This window comes from Muscardinus avellanarius (genome assembly GCF_963383645.1).
Source record: "Muscardinus avellanarius genome assembly, chromosome: 6".
Lineage (NCBI taxonomy): Eukaryota > Metazoa > Chordata > Mammalia > Rodentia > Gliridae > Muscardinus > Muscardinus avellanarius.
This window is the reverse complement of record NC_137791.1, coordinates 23,514,198-23,539,974: the sequence shown is the minus strand read 5'-3', so window position 1 is coordinate 23,539,974 and position 25,777 is coordinate 23,514,198.

Here is a 25,777-nt window from a genome sequence, read left to right as displayed (position 1 = left end):
CATGGGAAATCGTGTTCCTGTGAATCACTCCACACCCCACAGCCACTATTTTTCATCACATATGAGCTATTATTTCCAGCTGGGTGTTGACAAGACAAAACTGTTCCCTATTGCTGAAGTAATAGAGTGGAAAATAGTTGACAAAATATGAAAAGGTTGATTTTGATTATACATACCATCTCTTCTTTAAGAACAAAATGTGTTTGTGCAGGCATGAGTCATTTCTTACAGGGTTGTGAAGTGGGTTATATATTTAGATGGTTATTTAATTGGCCGGGTTTAAAATAATATGCTGGCTTTCTTCGTGCATATTTTAATATCTTAAGATATTAAAAAACCTCAATGCATGATTCAAAGCCCACTACCACCAATAACCCCTGCTAATACATTGTGGGCATCAGCTCAGACATTGTTCTATAAAAGAGCAGAAGAATGAATGGATGAGCAGAAATAACCTTATAAGAGTGGAATTACGGCCAGGCATAGTGGCGCACACTCATAATCCCAGTATTTGGGAGGCTGAGATAGGAGGATCTCAGTTTGCAGAAAGCCTCAGCTGTCTTAGGCCCTCTGCAACTTAGTGAGACCCTGTTTCAAAATAAAAAATAAAAAATAGGGCTGGGGTTGTAGCTTGGAGTTTGAATGTCCCTGGGTTCCATTCCCAGTCACACACACACACACACACACACACACACACACACACACACACACAGAATGAAATTATATATGTTTCTTGTAAAAATACTAATTTTAATTGTACACGGACTTACTAGAAAACAAAAAAATTCTAAAATTCATAGAACTTTACTTATTCTTAAAAAATTTCTGAGAGGATATGAAAATCATTTAGAGGGTGTTTTTCTGAATTTGTTTCAATTTTAGTGTGAATTGAAAGATTCTGCTGTTAAGTGACCATCATGCTTACTCTTTCCTATTTTTCTTTACAAAACCTCCTGATTGCTTTGATTTTTTATTTTGTTTATTTAGTCATTATAATTGTATATATTGTGATTCTGCTCTACAACCACATTTCCCTCAGTTGTTACTGGTTTTAATCTTTGCTCAGTACTTGCCCGGATTTATAATACTTGCCAGTGGTTATTTTTATCATTCTTTGTTTTGACTCTTGGTGCGATGGATTTCTTCATTGCAATAATGTATATTTTCTATGTGAAATGTTCATATGGCATCTATTATGGGCCAGGTACTATTCCAACACACACACACACACACACACACACACACACATACTGAATCTACATGACCCAATGACATATGACTATTATTGTCCCCATTTTACAGATGAGGAGACTGAGGCACAAAAAAGCTAATTTAAACAACTTGCTTGGGCGTGGTGGCTCACGCTTGTAATGCCACGCTTGGGAGGCGGAAACAGGAGGATCATGCAGGTTCGAAGCCAGCTGTGCTGGCTTAAGAGACCCTGTTTCCAAATAAAACAGTATAAAAATAGGTCTGGGAGTGTAGCCCAGAGGTAGAAGGGTTTCCAGGAACCCTAGAACCACCAAATAAATAAATAAATAAAATAAATTTTAAGAAAAACAACTTGCTTAATTTACAGAGCTAGTAAAATGGCTAAGCCAGAATGCAAACCTAGATAGTATTCCTTCAAGAGGGGTTATGAGTGCTATATCCCCTGAGTTCTACTATATTTGAAAATGCCCCCTTGTGACTTTTATACCACAGTAATAATTTGACTAGATTAAAGAAAGGTGGGAATAGATCCACCATATGATCCAGCTATACCACTCCTGGGTATCTTTTCAAAGGGGTTGAAGTCAGAGAAATACAGCAACATATGCATAGCTATGTTCATAGAAGCACAATTTGTAATAGCCAAAATATGGAACCAATCCAGATCACCATCAACAGATGAATGGATAGCAAAACTGTGGGAAATACACACAATGGAATTCTATTCAGCCATAAAGAAGAACAAAATTATATCATTTGCAAGAAGATGGAAAGCCCTAGAGAACATTATGTTAAGTGAGATCAGCCAAGCACAGAAGGAGAAAGTACATATGTTTCCTCTAATATGCCCAAACTAGGAAACACAGAGGATACCAGTGGGACTCCAGATATTAGAGGGGAAATACCAGCAAAGTTTGAATGGAAAGATAGGAGAGGAGGAAGGCCGATCTTGATTAATGAAGGTCTACACCTGAACATGTGTAAAATTATGAATAAGACATGGTTAACCTGGACAACCATTGGTGGGAGGGGGGAAGGGAAAACGGGGGCAGGGGGGAGAGGGCACCAAATATAGTTTAAATGTAAATTATTTATGTTCAATAAAAAATTTTAAAAAAAATATTCTAAGCCACAGTTCTTTTCCTGTGTTGGACATTGCTCTCCTGTTTCTCTGGCATCTGGAGTTGACAGAGGAAAGACTGTTGCCTCATTAATATTTGTTCTCTTTTCTTCTTCTGGTGGATAGCTAAAGAATTTGTTGTTGTTGTTGTTGTTGTTGTTGTTGTTGTTGTTGCAGTACTGGGGATGGAACCCAGGGGCATTCTACCTCCGAGCTACACCCCCAGTCCTATTTTTTATTCTTTATTTTGAAACAGGGTTTCTAAGTTGCAGAGGGCCTCATTAAGTAGCTGAGGCTAACCACAAACCATGATCCTCCAGTCTCAGCCTCCTGAATGCTAGGATTACAAGTGTGCCCCACCACGCCCAGCTGAAGAATTCTTTGAGGTTAAATAGCTTAATCATTAGATACCTTGAAGTTCATTTTATGTCAAATTTGCTAGTACTCAGTATGATCATTCAAAATGCTTATTCTTTTCTTCATCACTTCAGGGAAATTTTCTTTTTTTATTTTCTTTTTTTTATTTATTGGTGTACTGTATTCATACATCATAGTGGGATACAAACTTTTGTAGACATACATGCACACATCACCCAGTCAGCCCCCACCCGATCCCCACCCCATTCTCTCCCCATCCCTCCTTCCCATGCTTGGCTTAGTGGTTGACATCTAGTATTATAGCAATTTATCCAAAATTAAACATGATAATCTCACATAACAGTTTCATTTGTCTGATACCAAGCTTTTGATGACTTAAAGATAACATTTCAATATTTCTTTTTACTTTCTTTCTTACCAGAGAATATTTTTTCTATTTTTTTAGGCGAAACTATCATATATTTATATATTTATTTTTGAGAAAAAAAATCTATCCTAATATGGAATATGAACTCTAGATACCCAAAACAATCTTGAAAAAGAACAAAGCTAGATGATATATATTTTCTGATTTCAAACCATATAAAGCTACAATAATTGAAACAGTGTAGTACTATTCTAAAGGCAGATATATAAACCATTGGAGTTAAATAAAAGCCTAGAGCTAAATTCTTCCCTATATTGTCAAGTTATTTTTGACAAGGTTTCCACGAACATTTGGTGGTGGAAATAATAATCTTTTAACTAAATATTGTTGAAAAATAATAATTACATGGAAAAGAATAAAGTTGGACCCTTACCTAACACAATATACAAATATTAACTCAAAATAGATAAAAGACCTAAATATAAATCTTAAGATTATAAACTTTTAGAAGAAAATCTGGGTCATAAAGCCTCACAACATTGAAATTGGCAGTGATTTCTTGGATATGATTTCAATGGCACAGGCAACAGAAGAGTATACAAACTCCCTAAAAAAATAAAAAAAATATTGTATATCCAAAGACAATGTAAACAGAGTTAAAAGTTACTAATAGAATGGGATAAAATATTTCCAAATGCTATATCTGAAGGTATATTAATATTCCAACTAGAAATCCTAAAAATTAACAACAATAAAGGCAAACAATACCATTTAGAGATAGGTAAAAGACTAACATAAATAATGAATCTCCACAGATAACCAATCTTAGTTGTCTGTTGGATGGAAAATTTTGTTTCTCTGGTTCTGGTGTGTGTTACCTATTTCTTCTTTGTAGTTAATCTCTTTGAGTATTTTCTCTAGTGCTGGTTTTGAAGACATAAATTCCTTCAGTTTCTGTTTGTCATGGAAGCTTCTTATTTCTCCATCTAATTTGATAGAAAGTTTTGCTGGGTAGAAAATTTTTGGCTGGAAGTTGTTTTCTTTCAGAGTTTGGAATATGTTACTCCAAGCCCTTCTGGCTCTCATGACTTGGTTTGGGAAGTCTGGAGTGATTCTAATTGGTTTTCCTCTGAATGTCACTTGGCCCTTTGTTTTTGTTGCCTTTAAGATTCTCTGCTTGGCTTCCACATTGGTCATTTTGACAATTATGTGGCGTGGGGATCCTCTTCTCCGATCCTGTCTAAAGGGAGTTCTATAAGTTTCCTGGACCTGTGTATCAACCTCTTGCTCTATGTTTGGAAAATTTTCTGCTATTACTTCCTTGAAGAGATTGTTGATCCCTTTGGTTTCACTTTCTTTTCCCTCCTCTATTCCAATTATTCTTAGGTTAGCTCTCTTAAAATGGGCCCATATTTCTTCAATGTCAGATTCCTGCTGTCGGATATTTTTTTCTAGATTAGAAACTATGTGTTCATTTTTGGAATGATCATCTTCAAAGAGCGAGATTCTGTTCCCCATGTGGTCTAATCGGTTGTTTGTGCTTTGAATTGAGGCCTTTACTTCATTAATTGCATCCTTTATCTCTTTTTGGCTCTCTCTGGGTTCTTTTCGAAGCACCTCTATTATTTCTACAGTTATTTTCCTGATTTGATCTTCTAGAAATCTCTGATTTTCTGTTTTATCGGGTTCTGATGTTGTGGGGTTGTGGGCATTCATTGCTCCAGTATTATTCCTCTTTCCCATGATTTCAGAAGTTTGTGCCTTCTCTGGGTTCTTCCCTTTGGTCACTATGACTTCACTTAAGGTGTTCTGGATCTCGAGTCTGTAGTATCTCAGACCCCACTACTCCTTTACTGGGTTGTATCACAGAGTCTCCGACCCAGAGAGTCAATAGAGGCTGCTTTAGACTGTGGGGGGTGCCAGGTTGCACGTTCTCCTATGGTGTGATATCTCTGCCACCGCCCCTCCCCCACTGGGTCAAGTCCCAGGGAGTACAGTACTGGGATTTCTCCTCTGTGGCCCGCAATTTGACTCACTGTTCTTGAGTACGCAGATGTAGCTGTACTGGACTCGGTGAATTCGCTGCTGCTGCCGCCGGTGGCAATATGGCGCCGCTGCTCTGCCTTCGGCCGTGAGGCTGGCGTATTTCTTCTTGGTTTTGAGGTCCACTCTGAATCCCTGCAGCGTGTGCTGAGCTCAGCCACTGGGAGCTTTAGATGCTCCCTGCGCCGAGAAATCCCACCTGGCTGTTCCGCAGCGGCTCACCTCGGCTTGCTGTAGCCGTCCGGTGAACTCGCCGCTGCCGCCGGCAGTATGGCACTGCTGCTGCGTCCTCGGGCGTGAGGCCGGTGTATCTCCTCTGTGGCTCTGAGCTTTGTTCTCAGTCTGCTTTCTCTCTGGAGCCTGGTGATTTTTTTGTTTCTCTGGTGATGGTGTTTTCTGGCTATGAAAGGCGCTGATTTTGTGGTAATGGAGGTTGGTTGTTAGTGGGGCTCTTAAGCCCCGCTTTTCTCGGTCGCCATCTTCCCGGAAGTCCGGAAATTTTCCTGTATTATGTTTTCCAATACGTTTTTAGTTTCTTAAAAATTTTTCCTGTATTATGTTTTCCAATACTTTTGTAGTTTCTTATCAGGAATTTTAAATGTTCTTAAATCCAATTGTTTTTGAGCTTCTCAACTATTATCTAATTACTCTTTCCTTTGCATTTGCTGTGTATCACATAGCAAATGCATGTCTGCCTATAATTAGTATGACTTTTAGCTGTCTACTATCTCTATTTCTATCAATTGGTCAGAATTTTATCTGGTTCCTTTAGTTCTTTGGTGTCTTGCCTCTCTCTTTTTGCAGTCTCCTCATCTTATTTTGATCCTTTGTTGTATGTATTTTCTTACTACTTTCTTGCATACCACAATGCACTTGCAAGGAATCATATCGCTATTTTTGTTTTGAGTTTTTCAGGCAGAATTTTTCATCAGTCTCTAATGTACATTTTATTTTTTTCTTAGAATATTTGTATAGTGACTGTGCCATTTCATTTCATCTTACTTGTGCCTACTATGAACAATTCTGATTGTCTAGTGCTTCAATGGAATATGGTATAGATAGATTTTCCTCAACTTATATAAATTCTCCTTGCCTTATATAAAACCTTCTATCTTTCCCACTCTGAGCTGAAATTTGAGGAATGAGTGGTTCCTCCTCTCTTCCTCTCCTTCTCCTGAGTCCTCCTCCTCCTTCTTTTGTACTGAGGATTGAACCCAGGGGCATTCAACCTTAGAACAACATCCCATGCCTTTTTATTTTTATTTTCTTTTTAATTTTTTAAGCAGAATCTCACTAAGTTTCTGAGTGTCTCACTAGAGAAGGGTGTAATCTTTCATTCCTTTTTCTGTAACCTGAAAATATGGGGATGAAAGAGGAAGATAGTTGAGCTAGAGCTGGTTGAGTCCTTGCTAGGAGTCTGTTACTTTTCATGACCACAACAAAATACCTGAGATAATTAATTTAGAAAAATAAAAGGTTTATTTCTGCTCATAGTGCTAGAAGTTCCAGTCCAAGAGCAAGCAGATCTACAGCTTTATGCCTCTGGTTTGGAGAGGCTGTGACAGAGGACCATGACGGGGAGTGTGTGACAGAACAAACTGCTCGTTTTGTAGCCAGAAAACAAAAGAGTGTAAGGAGGGGCCTCACAATCCTGAAAGGCACACTCCCAGTGACCTAAAGACCTCCCATGAGGCCCCATCTCCCACAGGTTCCACCACCTCCCAGCAGCACCACCATGAGGACAAAGCTTTGGACTCAGGGGCCTTTGGAGGATTCCAGATCCAGACTGCACCAAAGATGTTGCATACTTTCTTGAATGCCCGATCCATCTAACCAAGTGCAAGTATACTCCTCTGGCTTCAGCTCTTTCCTGAAGCTCCACTTCTTGACCTGGAGGCCCTCCCAACCTCTAACAGCCCCCAGGACCAAGTGCTAGGGCTTCTTCTCTCAAGGACTTTTCCTAAAATTTTCCCAGAATTGTTTGTTCTGCTCCTCAGTCTATTTTTCTCGATAGTAGAGAGGATTGGTGACAATTTTTAGGATTTCATTACTTGGTCATCTTTCCTCAAAAAACTTCGGGGAAAGGAGGTGTGAGGAGGTTAGGAGTCCTGATCAGCTCCAACAGCATCTTCTATCTCTTTTGTGGCTGTTACTTCTTAATATGCATGGCATAAAGTTGTTCCTATTTTCTCTTGCTTGGTGCTGGTAAATCTCAATCTCTCCTCCTCTTCTTCTTCCTCCTCCTTTTCCTCCTCCTCCTCCTCCTCCTCCTTCTTCTCCTTCTCTCTCTCCCTCTCCCCTCCCCCTCCCCCTCCTCCTTCATATGTTTGATTATTAAGTACAACTCTAGATTCTACTAGAAATGTGTGTGTGTGTGTGTGTGTGTGTGTGTGCCCTATTGCCTTTCAAAACCTGAAATATCTAACTTCCAAAACACATTTGGTCCTAAAGGTTTGAAATAAGTGCTTGTGGACCTGTAGAAGATGTGAGCAAGTTATGTTATTTTTTGGGTCTGTAATCAGTGCTTAGCGAACCCATGAATCCATTCATACCTTGCAATAAGTTCCTTCAGTGCACACCAAGCTTCCTGGCCTACTTTGCAGTTTTACCTGGGGTCTTTTGTTCTAATTTTAAAAGTCTAACCTCCTAATCTAGGTGCTACCTCAGCATCTAGAGGCTAGTTCCCCTCTGTTTAAAATAAATACTACATTACTCTGATGCATTTAAAGGAAACATTTTGACATAATAAGAAGCTACCAAAATACAGCTATAGAATAACACAGGGTGGCTTGTAATCACCATGGGGAATTACAGAGCGGAGTAGACTTCTGCAGATTGTTTATTACAGTATGCCTTAAAGAGTGAGCAAAGAGGCGTGCTCCCTGGCTTTAAAGGCTCTTAGAAACTCTGGTCCTATGCAGTATGGCAGAAACAGAAAGCACTGGCTCAGGGGGCATCCATCCTGGTTTCAAATCCTGCCTCTGCCATCCCATGCTGAGAAACAGCTGGGAGGGGGGTGCTTTACCACTCTGGACCTCGGTTTTTTCATCTATAAAAAAAGGCATATTTGACTAGCTCTGCAGTGCTAGACCCTGGGATTCTGAGGCACACCTTTTGGGAGGCAGATATGCATTCAGGAACACAAATTCTAACAGTATTCCAGAACTTCATCTTTAAAGCCCGGTCAGCCGCCTGTAGAAGGAAATGCATGTTTTATGCTGATAAAACTTAATTTGTACCAGCTAATAAAATATGTTCATTTATATGCATGTAATAACTCATAAATAACCAAAGGAATCAACAGTTTATCAAATTTTCATCCGAGGTCAGGGAGTGAGCAGCTGCCTCCCGCTCTTCCTGAGACTGGCGGTTGAGAAGTCATCCCAGTCCGGAGTTGACTCAATTCATTAATTCAGCACTTACTATGCAATGGACACTGTGCTTGGGATGGAGAGGAGGAAGCTGTGGCGCTCGCATTTATTGGCCTGAGCTACTGCAAGGCTATCTAGCCAGCGCAGCATAATGCTATCTGCTATATCCCCAGGTCTGACAATGATGGAAGGGGTTGGTTGGCACCATCGATTCCCACCCCCTTTTTCTATATCACAAATAATTAAGGTGGAATGTTGATGGAAGGATATTGGGGATTAGACTAGAATGGGGTTTTGTTTTGTTGTTTTAACCAGAGACTGATTTTTAACTTACCCTCTGAATACAGAACACATTGCATTATAATTGTTATAATTGTCTCTACCTAAAGAACTGGGCATCACACGGGAGGTCAGGGCACAGACCATCAGACCCACATGGGAATGCACCCGGGAACAAGCTCAGGGCCTCTTAGCAAGCTGGGGGGCAGCTGGGCTCTGGCCTCCTTGGTACCGTCTGTGCCCTTCCTAGAAGGAGCACACAACATCAGTTGCCCCAGAACATGATTCAGGGCCAATGCTTATGCCCTCCATACCTTTCCACAGCCACACAGGGAGAACTGGGCACTGGTTTCTGCCACATCTGGCCAATAAGCCTCCCTGTGGGTTTCCCCCATTCAGCCCAGCAGATGGTAAGTGAAGCGGGCTGACCTGGGAGGCATCAAGCTCTCTTGACTCTCTGAGCAAACATAGACCTGGATATGCGCTCCTTGAATCAGTGTCTGCCTAGCAGAAGGATTGCCTGCCAAAGCCCAGCGCCTGGAGCAGGCCTCTCCTGCTCTGACTTCCCAGGTAGGTGGACTGGCTTCCAGGACCAGCCCTTTCTACTAAAAATTGGTTCCTGCGATCTCAGTTCCCGCGATCTCTGCTAGAATGACCCCCTGGGTCAGGGACTGAATAGATTTGAGAAATTGGTGCGCTGGCCTTCCAAAGCTTGCCAATAGGTTTGTTAAGCCATGCTTTGCGTGCTCTCACTCCTGGGGGCTGGCTCCTTTCTGCTGCTTGGGAGCAAGCAGGGGAGAATCTCCAGGGCAGCACTGTGAAAGCTCCAGGGTACAGCCGGGGCAGTCTTCTGCCTCTGACCTCCCGTGTTCTGCCCAGGAGTTACAGCTTCAGCCTCCCTTCCCTCTTTTTCCACTTGTCTCAGGGCCCCTCCTGGCTCAGACAACAGGCGTCTCTTTCCTTCCTGCACAAGGGCAAGACATCTGATGGAGAACTCATCTGCTTTCTGGGAGGCTTGAGTGACGGGAGGTGTGCTTCCCCCAAGAAAAAGATTTACTTGGGAAAAGAGATGGAGGAAGGAAGACACTGCTTAGGTCTGAGGGATAAGACGATACCAGTGGCATTTCGGTACCCAGAGACGGGCCAAGCGACACTGTTCTCAGGTCGGAGCCACCAAGGATTTAGTCCAATCCCAGCAACAGGTTCTTGTTTTCTGCGCATAGATGACAACTGATTTCTGTACATAGATGACAAAGTGGCCCCAAAACACTGGGAGTCAACCTTCAGCTCCACCCTGAACCCAGGACTAGGGCCCTGAGCCCCAGTGGCAGAGTCCAGGGGAGGACTGGAGGGCCGGGTGCTGTGGGCCGCCTTTGCCTCCCTCCCCAGGTATCCCCCCATACCCTCCGAGGGCAGTGTGGCCACATTTCTCTTACTGTGGCCATTCCCAGGGTCCCTGATCATTCCTGGCCTGGCCTCAGTGAGGAGAGCCAGTGGCCACGGAGGCTGTGAAGGATGGTGCGTGGGAGGCCCTGGCAGGAAAAAGAAAAATGAGTGCATGGTGGCGTAATGACTTTGCAGTTATGATGTAATGGTGACCATCCGTGGACCTCCAGATCCTCGCCCGCCAGCCAGGGTGTGGAACAAGCAGATATCCAGAGCAGACTTGAAAGCAGAGCCTGTAACACAGACGTCCATGCATGAGCTGCTTTGGCCAGAGATGGAGACAGTGACCCGCAAGGGAGCTGGTGGTCCTGTGAATCCTCTCAGCACCCATCACAGGGATGGTGAACACGTGGAGAATACTGGCTCCCCACTGTATGCTCCAGACACTGGCTCCGTGTGTGTGTGTGTGTGTGTGTGTGTGTGTGTGTGTGTGTGTGTGTGTGTGCACTAAGCCTGCAAACATCCTCCTGGTTACAGACACAGCAGGTCATCCCCAGCATTCCTCCCCCAGGGCCTTTGGCTCCAAGTTGCTGAGCGCCCGGGGCAGGCAGTGCGCTCCCGCTGGCTTTTGGAACAGAGAGGGCAGACATCCCAGGGGCGCTTCTGATGGTTTACTTTCTGTAGGATCTGACCCCCTCTGCCAGCCATTCTCTTTGTTAAAGGGAGTTATATGCTGTGCTGGATTTATTGGCTATATCTAGAATCTATTTTCTCCAAAGGTGAAAACATTCTCATAGACATCCACTCTTCCACTCTATCCTGGCGTGTAAAGAGATCTGAAATGGACAAGAGATGGAAGAAATTTAAGACCCCAGAAGTCATGGGGCTGGATGATACAGCCAGCGCCACTCCTGCTGCAGACAGGAGGATCACTTAAATCAATTTCCCCTCACACTCTTGCAGAAAATCTGAGTGAGCTCTCTTCTTGGCAAAAGGGGGGGGAGGATTAATTTTATTCTCATCTTTATGTAACAGGTTCGGCCCATGCATGGGAAATCTCAAGCCATGGTGTATCTAGTAGCAAGTTTTAGATTCCTGAGATCCATTTACTTACTCATTCATTCGTTTGTTCAATAAACCAACCTGCTTGGCCCTGGAGATCTGAAGGTGAATATCATGGCTTGCTTCATGGGGTTCACAGTCTGATAAAGGAGGACTGAGCAAAAATCCCATCAAATCCCACCCATCATCCGTCCCCAAAGTAGCTCCAAAAATAACCCTGAGCCAGGCATGGTGGCGCATGCCCATCATCCCAGTACTTGGGAGAATGAGGCAGGAGGATTGCAGGTTCAAGGCCAACCTCAGCAACTTGAGCTAGACTCTCAGAAACCTAGTAAGGTCCTGTTTCAAAAATGTAAAATAAAATAGGGCTGAGAATGTAGCTCAGAATTGGAATGCCCTGGGGTTCAATCTCCAGTACAATATACACAAAAATATAATAATAATAACCCTCAAATAGGTTTATTTTTATGTTTTTACTGATATTACTACTCAGAGGTGACAGTCATTGTGGTCTTTAATCATCTATCTATGTAATTATTTACTTTTAAATTGATTTTCCACCTCCATTGAGATATTCGCTCCATGAGGTTGGTAGGTCCGGGACTGCTTTCTTCAGCATGTTACACAGTACCTGGCATATATACATATATATTGAATGAATGAATCAATGTACATGGTAAGTTCTTTGACAGAATCATGAATAAAGTGGTGGCAATAGGAACTCACATGAATATCCCACATGTCAGGCACATTTTCAAAGAGGAAAAGATATTTAAGAAGGTAAAACTCTGAACTAGAGAAACGGAAGTAGCAGCAAGGGTCTATTTTTTGATAAGACATAAGGCTGGTTCCAAAATTCCAAGTCCCTTTCAAAGAAAGGCTAAAGTACAAATCTCACTCCATGGCCCACTCCCTGGACAAGACCTCCAGGGGACAGTCAGCACCCATGCTGCAGTCTTGATGCCCGTGACAAAGAACACATCATCGTAAAGAAATACAGGCAAGTCTCCTATTGCAAGTATGGGTTTTTCTTTATCTTTTCCTTTTTGATCATATATCCTCTAATTTTGAAAAGTGTACCCCCGAATACATTTTTAGCATTTACATTTTTCATTTTACGTATTTGCAAAAGATGTAGGTTGAGGAGTACTGTAAGTATTAACTGTAAACTTCACATCACCCTGACATTTATCTAAGTGAACCAAAACACGATACGGTAGGGACTTGGCACCCTCCGCTTAGGGAACGTGGCCTTCTACAGCTGCAAGTCCTTATTCTTCTTGAACTCATAATTTGTCCCACTTTGCCCACAAAATTTTAAAATAATATAAACTTCTTTGCAATCAAGTGTCAATGTATTATAAACCTTAAGTGTCAATGTATTATCAACCTTAACGATTTAAGCATAAAAGTCAAACTTTATTTAAAAATTGCATCTTTCAGTGAGATAGATAAGGCTTTTTAAAATTAGTTGATAAATCCATGAATTGATATTAACGTTTTGCTAGAACAAGATGGCTTCAGAAATAATTGTATTTCTAATTACTGTGTGTTTGTTTCTTTGTTTCTTTGTTTATGGTACTGGGATTGAACCCAGGGGCATTCTACCTCTGAGCAACTTCATGAAGCCCTCAGCAACTTAGAGAGACCCTGTTTCAAAATAAACATAAATAAATAAAATAGGGCTGGGGTTGTAGCTCAGATGTAGAATGTCCCTGGGTTCAATCCCAGAACTATACACAAAATAAAAGAGTATATATAAAAGATGAGTATCTTGCACCAATAAATGTGTAAAAAAAAAATGAGTATCTGGAAACAAATATCCTTAAATTTAGGCATGCCCATAGACCTCTTGGAAGGCTTTCAATTTTTTCTTTTGCATTGCTGGGGATTGAACCCGTGTCCACTCATATACAGTCCAGTGCTCTGTCACTAAGCAGTCACCAAGCCCTTCTAATTTGAAGACCAGTGTCCAGTTGCCCATGGGAGAAGTCTACCAAGGGCTACAGTCCTCCTCTATGATGGATCCACATACCTGGGCATAATAAAGGACCACCAAGAGTTCTCCTCGCCCACTGCATCTGGACCTGCCTCTCATCTCACCACGTCCAGGGAATGTGTGGCCACAGGCATGGGGGATACTGTGGGACTGCTTACTGCTGGATGAGCAGACACTAGTTGCTGGAGATTGCTCCATCTTCCTGGGAGTATGCCTACCTCATACCACCTATATTTTCAGCTCAGGGAATTTTCTAATTTTATGTTCAGTGTTTTACACTGAGTGAGTCAAAGCAGCTTGTTTCAGAATTTTTAAGCTTTACCCAGAAACAAAGTCAAGATAGGATATGAAATAGAAATGAGATCTTTTTCATTTATTTATTCTTTGGCTTGTAACAACGCAGTTTTGATTTTCCAAACACTCTGCATACTTCGTCCTCACAGTATCTCTACAAGGACCTTGTTAGCACCCCTGTCTTACAGATGAAGAAACTGCGTCTCACGGCAAGCAGACTCAGATGGCAAAGCCTTTGCAGGTTCTCCCTCACCTGCTGCCTCTGTGTCCTTCACCCACGGTGCCACCGCAGGAACGAGCGTAAAGGAGTAGCTGTCACATCCTTCCCGTCTGTCTGCTCTGCCAATAATTCAGTATCCCAGTTTATGACAGAAATTGAATAACATGAAGAAATTAAAATCGCATGCAATCCTTAATCCCCATTTTGGCCAATAATCTCAGCCTCTTATTCTGTAAGGACTTTCAGAAGGGTTTCTAACAAGTGACAGTCAGTACTTGGCAGATATGTTTTCACCATTTTGAATTTCTATCCCTACCTTTGGGTAAAGATAGTAGCATGCAGAAGAGAAATTTTAAGTTACACAGAGCAGGAAGAGAGAGAGAAGGCTCCCAAGGTTTAAATTACATGTGAATATAAGCCAGGAGGCTGTTGTACCATTGTCTTCATTCTTAACTTTGGGCCGACACTGATTTTATTTTATTTATTTATTTATTTATTTATTTATTTATTTATTTATTTATTTATTTTGGTGGTACTGGGGTTCCTGGAAACCCTTCTACCTCCAGGGTACACTCCCAGACCTATTTTTATACTTTTTTATTTGGAAACAGGGTCCCTTAAGCCAGCGCCACTGGCTTCGAACCTGCGCGATCCTCCTGTCTCCACCTCCCAAGCACGGGGATTACAAGCGTGCGCCACCACACCCGGCCCAACACTGATTTTAAACTGTACCCTCAATTAAAATGTCAATTGACACTACATAGGTAAATGAAATTAGCAATGTGAATGTCAATACCATGTGCAGGGAAAGGGAGGAAGCGGGACAGGAGCCCGGAGAAGCTCACCAAGCGCTGTGTGCATGTATGCCTCTATCACACTGAACTTCATTATAATGAATGATTAAATGCACCAATAAAAATTACATTAAATAATAAAATGCATAGTCAAATGCATTGATTATAGCCATAGGATCTCAATCTAACTGCTGAGCATAAGCCAGTACCGTATCCCGGCCAGGGACCTAGCAGGCACTCCTGGCACGCCCTCCCAACATCAGCCCCCTCAGCCCACCTCTGGCCTCAGCTGTGGCTGCAGTGAACAGCTCTGGGTACCTTCTACCCTTGCTCTGTCACTATCCATCTCAAGACAAAGTTCATGGGTCTCTCTACTGAACAGAGATGACGGATGCCTGGGGATATTCAGACCACCAAGTGCCCAGTCTAGAAGTAGAAGGAGAATGCCATTGGTCAATGCCCAGGGGCAACCTAGAACCAATAGGGATGGGAGCCACAGGAAAAATGCCAAAATCCCTCATCTTTCAGGGGGAAGAGTCTAGGACACATATGCACACATTTTTGGTGGTTCTGATAGATCGATCCCGTGTTGCCTATACTATGATCTCAAAAACATATGCCTGCATTGATTTCCTCCTTCTCCTGTCTTCTCATTCCTGCTCCTTGGCACCACCTCCGAAATTTAAAAAAAAAAAAAAAAAAAAAAATCTGCTCCCAAGAACCCAAACTGAGACCCAGAATTGTTAGACATTATTTACAAATGGACCATTTTCCATGGATATAAGTAAATGAGACAAAAAATAGATGGAAAAGCAGCTAGTCATTCCAATAAAATAGTAATTCTTGACTTACAAGGGGGAAGGTCAGGAGACAGAGGGACATGTGTTCCAGGGGAACTGTATAAATGCCTTCCTCAAGGGGGCTTTCAAATGACAGCCTGGAAAGTCTGATTTATCTTTATGGAGGATTGCATAATTTTACCTCTTCAAAAGAATCACAGGCTCTCCAAGTCACCATCTTGTCATCAATGCTGATGAAATGTGTTGTGTGGGGCAGAGAAAGAAGGTTGCTGCAATCACGGCTCTTTAAAGACATTTTTTAGATGCAATTTGGTACCTTACTCAATAGCCTTAGCTATTTTTAATTGTAGTTTAATTTAACTCTGGCCTTCTTGTCCCATGCTTGGCTTGTTGAAGCTAAATAAAGAATAAGTCTGAGCTTTTTTTTTTTTTTAAATTTGTGTTGAACTTGAAAAGTCCTTATCACTCCTCCAGGCCCCTTCTGATTTCTGAATGAATGAGAAAATGAACATGTCACAGAACTGCCTCTCTCTTAAGACAGCATAAAACTCATGACCTGTTTTTTCATTTTGTCCTTTCAAGAGTGAAAAAAAATCCTCTTTCCCAGCAACTTTATAGTGAGAATTTGCCAACTAAGTGTAACTTGGAATTTGCTTGTAATTCCTTTAGCAACACTCTGGGAACCTGCAAAATTTACAACTGCACAAGAAAGGTTCACGTTAAAAAAAAAAAAAGAGTTGCAGTGAATACTAGCTCTTCTCAGAATAAAGCATTTGAAATGACAAATTTAAATAAGGCATTTTGCAATATAGATTAAAACTGGCTTCACAGCCATACAATTCTGAGCACTTTAGTTGAAATCTAGTGGTTGTATGGGGATGCTTTAAGCCAGGGATAGACAGGACACTGAAGAAGCCATTAGTTGATCACAGAACTCTGTCTCCAAATCTGGATGCAGTTTTTGTATTCCTCCCAACAGAACACTCAGGTTGATCAGTATTCTTAAACTAATGGGTGAGAATCAGAGAAGATAAATATGAAATACGGTAAAGGACACAGTGTTCTTATATTTTGAACAAAACAAAGCCCTTTCCCATGAGGAGCTAGTTTCTAGCAGGAGAAACACAAAATAAATCAATAAATATGTATTTATGATTCAGAGCAAGCGTTTGCTGATCTCCTTCTAAACACCTTGTGGTAATCAGCTTTTTGTCACTATTCCAAATACCTGAGATAATCAACTTATAAAGAGAAAAGATCTGTGTTGGATCATGGTTTTACAGGCTCCAAACCATGATTGGTTGGCCTCACTACTTTTAGGTCTGTGGTGGAGGTGCAAGATGGCAGGGAGTGAGAAGAGACACTTGCCCAGGGAGTGAGGAAGCAAGAGGAAGGACCGAGGGGCTGGGCACCATCCCAGCACGGCTGGCCGGTGACTTAAGACCTCCCACTAGGCCCCTGCTTCAAACACCTCTAAAGAGCATCAAGCTGGAGGCTGAGCTTTAAGACATAAGCACTTGGTAAGAGTCAAGCTACAGCACAGCTATTTTCTGATTCACTCGCAACTTAACGCAGTGACGACTTTTACCTGGGCACACGACCTTTCCATTCTGTCTCATACCACTAGGTATGGCATAGGACTAAGTTCTGATTGATGACATATAAGCTGACATACATTGGGAAAGTATAGTTTGTGAAGCTTCCTCCCAAAGATTTCCTCTGAAGAGAGGTGGAAAACCCTTCTTCACTCTTCCACCTCCTGCAGAGAAACTGGATATTATGGCTAGAGAAACCCAGAAGCCGTCTCGAACCTAAAGAATTAGAGTCACATCCTAGGCTTTGTGCTTTGAAAACCTAGAAGAATCTTCAGTCCTCAGGAGCCACAGAAGCACCCTCCTGGGTAGTCCAGCTTCAGACATTTATTTTATTAAAAATGAAAAGCATTTCTACCTTATTTAAGCTAGTGCATTTCAAGTTTCTGTTTTTTCATAACCGAATCTAAGTAATCCCAACTTTTCAGTTTAAAACTTTTCACCATAAACACAACTACACATAATATTGAACTAGAAAAATAATAGTGAAATATATGTCCAATAGTGAATACCAATTGATCACAGAAGAGAGGCAGGCTTTAGCCTCCCACTGGAATACACAATTACAGATTTAAATTTTGCCATTTGGCAGGAATAAAAATACATATTTTCTTTTGTGAGTGTAGATTGTATTTATGGGCAGCACGATTTCTGAAAAAGTTGCAGTGTTTACGCTGAGTAAATTAATGAATGGTTAAACCACTATATTAAATTGAGGTATTCTTTTCTGGTTTAGAACAGTTTACAGGGTCATAAATTTTCCACTTGCATTGGGTATTCCAAGGGCACATGTTTCATCTGCATTCCAGACCGCTTTGTCTTCTTTCATCAAAGCATCAGCACCATTGAAATATCAGTGCTGCAATCCTATCCTCTTGTTTTTAAAGCACCAAAGGCATGCACATTTGCATATTAGTTGGCATAAATTTGAATATTAATTTCAACAGGCACTGCCTCTAAATCCAGAAAATAAATACGGCCTGGTGCTGTTATAATATAGATAGCCAGTATTTAGGGTATTTTAAACCTCCTACATTTAACTATACTTGGATTAAATTTACACATATATTCACACATATTCATTCACATGGTGGTCAAATTACAGATGGTGGACTTCACAATAAATTTATTTTCTTTACTTATTCCCATGGGCCCAAATATAAAAGTTTCCAGTTTAGAAGAACTGATCACTCAGTTTAAAAAATGCGTGAGAGCTGGGCATGGTGACACACACTTGTGATCCCAGAACTCCTGAGGCTGAGACAGGAGGACTACAAGTTTGAGGCCAGCCTCAGCAGCTTAGAGAAGCCCTTAACAACTTAGTGAGACCCTGTTTTGAAATAAAAAGTAAAATCAGGCTGAGCATGTATCTCAGAAGTACAATGCCCCTGGATTCAATCTTTAGTACCAAAAGTAAATAAATAAATTAAGCCATTGTTTTAGAAACAAATAACAGAAAACCAACCATAATATTTTGTAACTAACTGAATGTATTGGCATATTCAACTTGGAAGTCCCAAGATGATCTGACTGAGTACAACTAACCTCGGGTATTCAAATGATTTCTCTTAAGCCGGGCATGGTGGCGCACGCTTGTAATCCCAGCGCTTGGGAAGATCGCACAGGTTCGAAGCCAGCCTCAGCTACTTAGTGAGGCTCTCAGCAATTTAGTGAGGACCTGTTTCCAAATAAAGTATAAAATAAGTCTGAGAGTATAGCCCGGAGGTAGGAAGCCTGTGGGTTCCACCCCCAGTACGACGAAATAAATAAATAAATAAATGATTTCTCTTTCTCCATGGTTCTGTTCTGCCTGACTCTGACTCCTCTGGCTTCATTCTCAAGCAGTTCTCTACACAGGGCAGCCCACAAGTCCAAGCCTTTGGTCTTCATGCACCTTATGACCTTAGAAGAATAAAGGTCCTCCTTAGCCAGCCTCAATCAGGTGCCCACCTTCATGGTTAATAGCGTTTTCCAATCACATGCAGTTAGGAAGGAATTGCTCCCAAAAAGAAAAATGGAAGCAAAAAGAAAGCAAGGTCAGAAATATACACTCATGGAGAGAAGCATGATCATTCATTGGCTTTGCTGAAATAGGATGAGAGCAACTTTCCACTGAGTAGAAAAGTGGTCCCTTCTTAGCAAGTCCAGGCTACTGCGGTGGGAAAACGATTAGGAAGATTCTGGAATGTACTAGGGCTTCACAAACTTTCATGTGCAAACACATCACGTGGAGTATTGAAAAATCCACATTCTGATCCTGGATTCTAGAGGTAAGCACAAGTTCCCAGGTCATGCTTATCTGCTGGTCTGTGGACCTCACTTTGAGTAGCAAAGATGACCTTGATCATTAGTGAAAGTCTGTATAACCCCAAGAGTGCAGCTCCCTGGCTGCCCTTCTGCAGAACTGTTTCACCATCTTTATTTTGCCACATCCCTGGGTACCACAAATAGAGCTGCCGCTACTGCTGCCACACAAGAGTTAAAATGGCTGAGGCCCCTACCTTTTTTCATCTCCTGGAGAAGTTTTTTTTTTTTTTTTAATTTTATTTTATTGGTGCACTGTATTCATACATCATAGTGGGATACAAACTTTTGTAGACATACATGCACACATCGCCCAGTCAGCCCCCACCCGATCCCCACCCCATTCTCTCCCCATCCCTCCCTCCCATGCTTGGCTTAGTGGTTGATATCTAGTATTATAGCAATTTATCCAAAATTAAAAATGATAATCTCACATAACAGTTTCATTTGTCTGATACCAAGCTTTTGATGACTTAAAGATAACATTTCAATATTTCTTTTTGCTTTCTTTCTTACCAGAGAATATTTTTGTTCTTTTTTTTAGGTGAAACTATCATATATTTATTTTTCAGAAAAAAATCTATCCTGATATGGAATATGGACTCTAGATACCCAAAACAATCTCGAAGCAAAAACAAAGCTAGAAGATGTATATTTTCTGATTTCAAACCATATAAAGCTACAATAATTGAAACAGTGTAGTACTGTTCTAAAGGCAGATATATAGACCATTGGAGTTAAATACAAGCCTAGAGCTAACTTCTTCCCTATATTGTCAAGTTATTTTTGACAAGGTTTCCACGAAGATTTGGTGGTGGAAATAATAATCTTTTAACTAAATATTGTTGAAAAATAATAATTACATGGAAAAGAATAAAATTGGACCCTTACCTAATCACACACATAAAAGACCTAAATATAAATCTTAAGACTATAAACTTTTAGGAGAAAATCTGGGTCATAAACCCTCACAACATTGAAATTGGCAGTGATTTCTTGGATATGATTTCAATGGCACAGGCAACAGAAGAATATACAAACTCCCTAAAAAATAAAAGAAAATATTGTATATCCAAAGACAATGTAAACAGAGTTAAAAGTTACTAATAGAATTGGATAAAATATTTCCAAATGCTATATCTGAAGGTATATTAATATTCCAACTAGAAATCCTAAAAATTAACAACAATAAAGGCAAACAATACAATTTAGAGATAGGTAAAAGACTAACATAAATAATGAATCTCCACAGATAACCAATCTTAGTTGTCTGTTGGATGGAAACTCTTGTTTCTCTGGTTCTGGTGAGTGTTACCTATTTCTTCTTTGTAGTTAATCTCTTTGAGTATTTTCTCTAGCGCTGGCTTTGAAGACATAAATTCCTTCAGTTTCTGTTTGTCATGGAAGCTTCTTATTTCTCTATCTAATTTGATAGAAAGTTTTGCTGGATAGGAAATTTTTGGCTGAAAGTTGTTTTCTTTCAGAGTTTGGAATATGTTACTCCAAGCCCTTCTGGCTCTCATGACTTGGTTTGGGAAGTCTGGAGTGATTCTAATTGGTTTGCCTCTGAATGTCAATTGGCCCTTTGTTTTTGTTGCCTTTAAGATTCTCTGCTTGGCTTCCACATTGGTCATTTTGACAATTATATGGCGTGGGGATCCTCTTCTCGGATCCTGTCTAAAGGGAGTTCTATAAGTTTCCTGGATCTGTGTATCAACCTCTTGCTCTATATTTGGAAAATTTTCTGCTATTACTTCCTTGAAGAGATTGTTGATCCCTTTGGTATCACTTTCTTTTCCCTCCTCTATTCCAATTATTCTTAGGTTAGCTCTCTTAAAATGGGCCCATATTTCTTCAATGTCAGATTCCTGCTGTCGGATTTTTTTTTTCTAAATTAGAAACTATGTGTTCATTTTTGGAGTGATCATCTTCTAAGAGCGAGATTCTGTTCTCCATGTGGTCTAATCGGTTGTTTGTGCTTTGAATTGAGGCCTTTACTTCATTAATTGCATCCTTTATCTCTTTTTGGCTCTCTCTGAGTTCTTTTCGAAGCACCTCTATTATTTCTACAGTTATTTTCCTGATTTGATCTTCTAGAAATCTCTGATTTTCTGTTTTATCGGGTTCTGATGTTGTGGGGTTGTGCACATTCATTACTTCAGTGTTATTCCTCTTTCCCATGATTTCGGAGGTTTGTGCCTTCTCTGGGTTCTTCCCTTGGGTCACTATGGCTTCACTTAATGTGCTCTGGATCTCGAGTCTGTATTATCTCAGACCCTACTACTCCTTTACTGGGTTGTATCACAGAGTCTCCGACCCAGGGAGTCGATAGAGGCTGCTTTAAACTATGGGGGGTGCCAGGTTGCACGTTCTCCTATGGTGTGATATCTCTGCCACCACCACTCCCTCACTGGGTCAAGTCCCAGGAGGCACAATACTGGGATTTCTCCTCTGTGGCCCGCAATTTGACTCACTGTTCTTGAGTACGCAGATGTAGCTGTACTGGACTCGGTGAATTCACTGCTGCTGCCGCCGCCGGTGGGAATATGGCACCTCTGCCACGCCCTCGGCCATGAGGCTGGCGTATTTTTTCTTCTCTGGTTTTGATTTCCACTCTGAATCCCTGCAGCGTGTGCTGAGCTCAGCCACTGGGAGCTTTAAATGCTGTCTGCGCCGAAAGATCCCGCCTGGCTGTTCCGCATCGGCTCACCTCGGCTTGCTGTAGCCGTCCGCTGAGTTCGCCGCTGCCGCCGGCAGTATGGCGCTGCTGCCGCGTCCTCGGGCGCGTGTGTCTCCTCTGTGGCCCTGAGCTCTGTTCTCAGTCCGCTTTCTCTCTGGAGCCTGGTGGTTTTTTTGTTTTTCTGGTGATGGTGTTTTCTGGCTATGAAAGGCGCTCTTTTTGTGGTAATGGAGATTGGTTGTTAGCGGGACTCTTAAGCCCCGCTTTTCTCGGTCGCCATCTTACCGGAAGTCTTTTACCTGGAGAAGTTTTACTGGCTTCTGCTTTGGATATGAAAGCGTCCCCAGTGGGCAAGATCCTTCTCTGTGACTGGCACCTGTCGAAACTGGTACACACTGTGCAGGGCAATTAGTCTTGTCGCTGTGTGACTGACTTTCAGTTGGCATTCTCCTAAATTATGGAGAGTTCGGGAGAACTGTACCACTGATCGCACTACTTTCTGGACATGCAAAATGACTTGTTTGCATAATATACAGCAAATTCACAGGTCTGACTCAGCGCCTGGATGTTGCTCCTCATTTAGCATGCAGGTGTATAAAAGATGTATAAGGCCTTCTCTAGGATGCTTTCCACACATAACACTCATCAGCTGCATTCTGAACAAACAAGAATTGCATGTAGGCATTCACGCAGGGGCATGAGAACATGGACAGCAAGTGGGCCTAGACGGTATCTGGCTGAGCACGACACTGCTGGGCCTCCCTTCTTCCACACCAATCCTGATTCCCTTCTCCCACCCCCAGCTAAATTCACATCCAGTTTTCTGTTTCTTATCTCCACAGAGTAAGGGGTAAAGGGAAAAACTAGTGAGACTGAGAAAAGTCACATCCTGCGCTCTTCTCCACCATCTTTAACAGTCAAAATCAGGTGAAATTGAACTCAAGGATGATCTTCAAAGGAAAAAAGAAATCCTGAATTCTCTGTGCTGAAGCAAAGGGAGGCCATCCTACCCATTTGGTCTGGGAGATCCCAGGTGTTTATAAGTATATTCTATGTAGACAATTATACATAAAAGTCAGCTGGAGAAGCCATCTCCTCCTTTTCATTTTTTTAATTGTGTATGTGCACACACTCCTGCACACACCGAGGATGGAACCCAGCATCTCATGCAGGCTAGACAAGTGCTCTACTACTGAGCTACATGCCAGCCCTCTTCCTCTTTTTTGACCTAAGTCACCGCCCAGACAATAGCCATGTTGGGGAAGAAAGAGAAGCAGAGCAGAGAACACGTGGGGTGGAGTTGGGCAGCACCAGCTGCATCCCTCGCCGCACCCCAGTAGCCCCAGGACCCCAGCCCCCAGCTCTCCAGCTGAGAGTTGCCTGTGCTGCCCTCTTGCTCAGTCTCTCCTGGAGTCACAGCTCAGTGCACACTGCCCAAGACCAAAATGTCTGTCTCTAAGGTGTGTAGATTACAAGCACTCGCTTGAGGTACAGGATTCAACTTCCTATACAGAAAATAAGCCATTCTTGGGAATAAAAAATTTCATGCCACATTTTGTTTAAATCTGATGGGAAATTTGATCTAGGGAAATTTCCACAACTTAAGATATGCAAATTCACTATTTGATTATAATGCCAACCCATGATCCAGTGCTACTACCCTGCCTCTTGTAAGATGAGAGACTATAAACACTCGTATATTAAAAATGTATACACCAAAGTAAAATTAGGGCTCAGCAAATGCTTATTTTTCTAGAATTTTATTTCTCAGATGGATTGGTATAATTTTTAATGGTACACATTGCCAGCCTATAATAAATATGTAAACTCATCAAAACCTGATAGAAAACTGCATCAGAATATACACTGAGAACTAGGGATCAATTCTACACTAGCCTCTGGGGATGCATCTTGTGACCTAATAGAACATTTCCAATTCTAATTTCTCTGATTCCATGAAATCCATTTTTCTATAAACTATAACCAGTACACGAGTGTTTTGCAAAAACTAATCATATTGGCATAATAGGCATGTCACGTTACGGTGTAATGGATAGTCCGTTGTTCTTTTATTGAAACTAATAGACTAGCATTAAAAGGAATACAATCTAAAAATGATAACAGTTTATGGTTTTGCTATTCTTTTCTAGCCTTTTAAACTTGATGGCATAGCATATTGGCTCTCAATCTCCTTTTATGGGTATTTGAGTTTGACCCCGTTAAAAATGACAAAGAAATGGCTAAGAAGAAGCATTATTCCACTATCTTACCCTCAGCAGTGCAGTCAAGAAATAGCCATGCTATGGCATCTCCATCTGCCAAGATCATATGTCAGCACCTTCTGCTGGGAAGGTTCAATGAGGGAGAAGAGTTACGAGGATACGGCTCCTGCTTTATAATGTTGACAAATTAGCCGATCTCAGCTCTCTGTCTCAGAAATACTTCTACCCAAGGAGAGTGTGATGAAATTGAAGCTGGTCATGCAACCCAGGATGACCTTGAATGAAATAGATCTCTCTGTTTACCAGGCATAAAGATTACAGTAGACTCATCAATCAGGGGGCCAACAGTAGCATAGATTTACCTTACTAATTTGAGTGCAAGCTTTATTGTTAATGGTTGTTGTTATTGCTATTTAATGGGATTTGGATACTTTCCCCAAAACAGATGGACTTCCTCTTATACATTTAGCACAGTTGTGGCTGAAAATTAATCTTGTTATTTAATAGTTAATATTGGGTTCCTTCCCCCACCCACTAGGTTTTAAGTGCTCTGAAGTCAGGAACCTCATGAGTCCTTCTAAACTTCTAGCTTCAGTTGCTAGCCAGGTGCTCAGTAAGTTTTCAACTGTTGTCCTGGCACAATTATTAATGAATATAAAGTCACTCCATCATTAAGTACGTGTTAGGTGGATGACCAGATGAGCCAACACTTGGCTGAGCATTGGAAATGGCAGTGGACTTGGGGTCTAAAGAAGCTGGCTGGAGTCCTAGCTCTGCCCTATATCAGTTAAGTGACTCCAATAAGTGACTTAAATTCTCTCAGTTTCTCCATGGTGACATGGGAAAGATACAGATAAAATATGATGCCTGTCATATTGTAACTTCTCAATGAATATTTCTTCTCTTCTTATTTAGAGCAACACTATCTAAAACAACTTTCTGCAATGCTGGAAATGTTTAGTATCTGTGCTGCCCAATATGGTAGCCACCAGCCACATACAGATACTAAGCATTTGAAACGAGACTAGTGCAACCAAAGAGCTGTGTTTTTAATTTTAAGTTACTTAAGTTTAAATCCCACATGTTGTTAGCAGCTATTATTTTGGAGAGCATAGGTCTAAGGGGGTTCTATAGAATTTAGAAGGCATAAATTGGAAATTACATAAATAGTAAGTTTGTTTGTTTTTTGGCAGTACTGGGGATAGAACCCAGGAGCATTCTACCTCCGAGCTACACTCCCTGCCCTGTTTTTTATTCTTTATTTTGAAAAAGGGTCTCACTGAGTTGCAAAGGGCCTCACTAAGTAGCTGAGGTTGGCTGTGAACCACGATCCTCCTGTCTCAGCCTCCGAAATGCTGGGATTACAAGCGTGCGCCACCACGCCCAGCTAGAAAGTTTTAATAGCGCTTTCAATAACTGTTCTGCGGCCTTCAGCATCTAGGACCAATGGGTGCGATCCAGTTCTTTTTGTGAATCACATATTTTAGAGTTGGCCAGTTTGTATTGTTTTAGTAAATTGCCACCATCTGGATGTGTATTCACTATTTTAGAACCCGGAATGGTTCTCAAAATAACACGCATTTGAGATGAAACAGCATTGCCTTCTTTGCACCCACTAGAGACAGACACCCGGTAACATGCACCACGCTAGGAT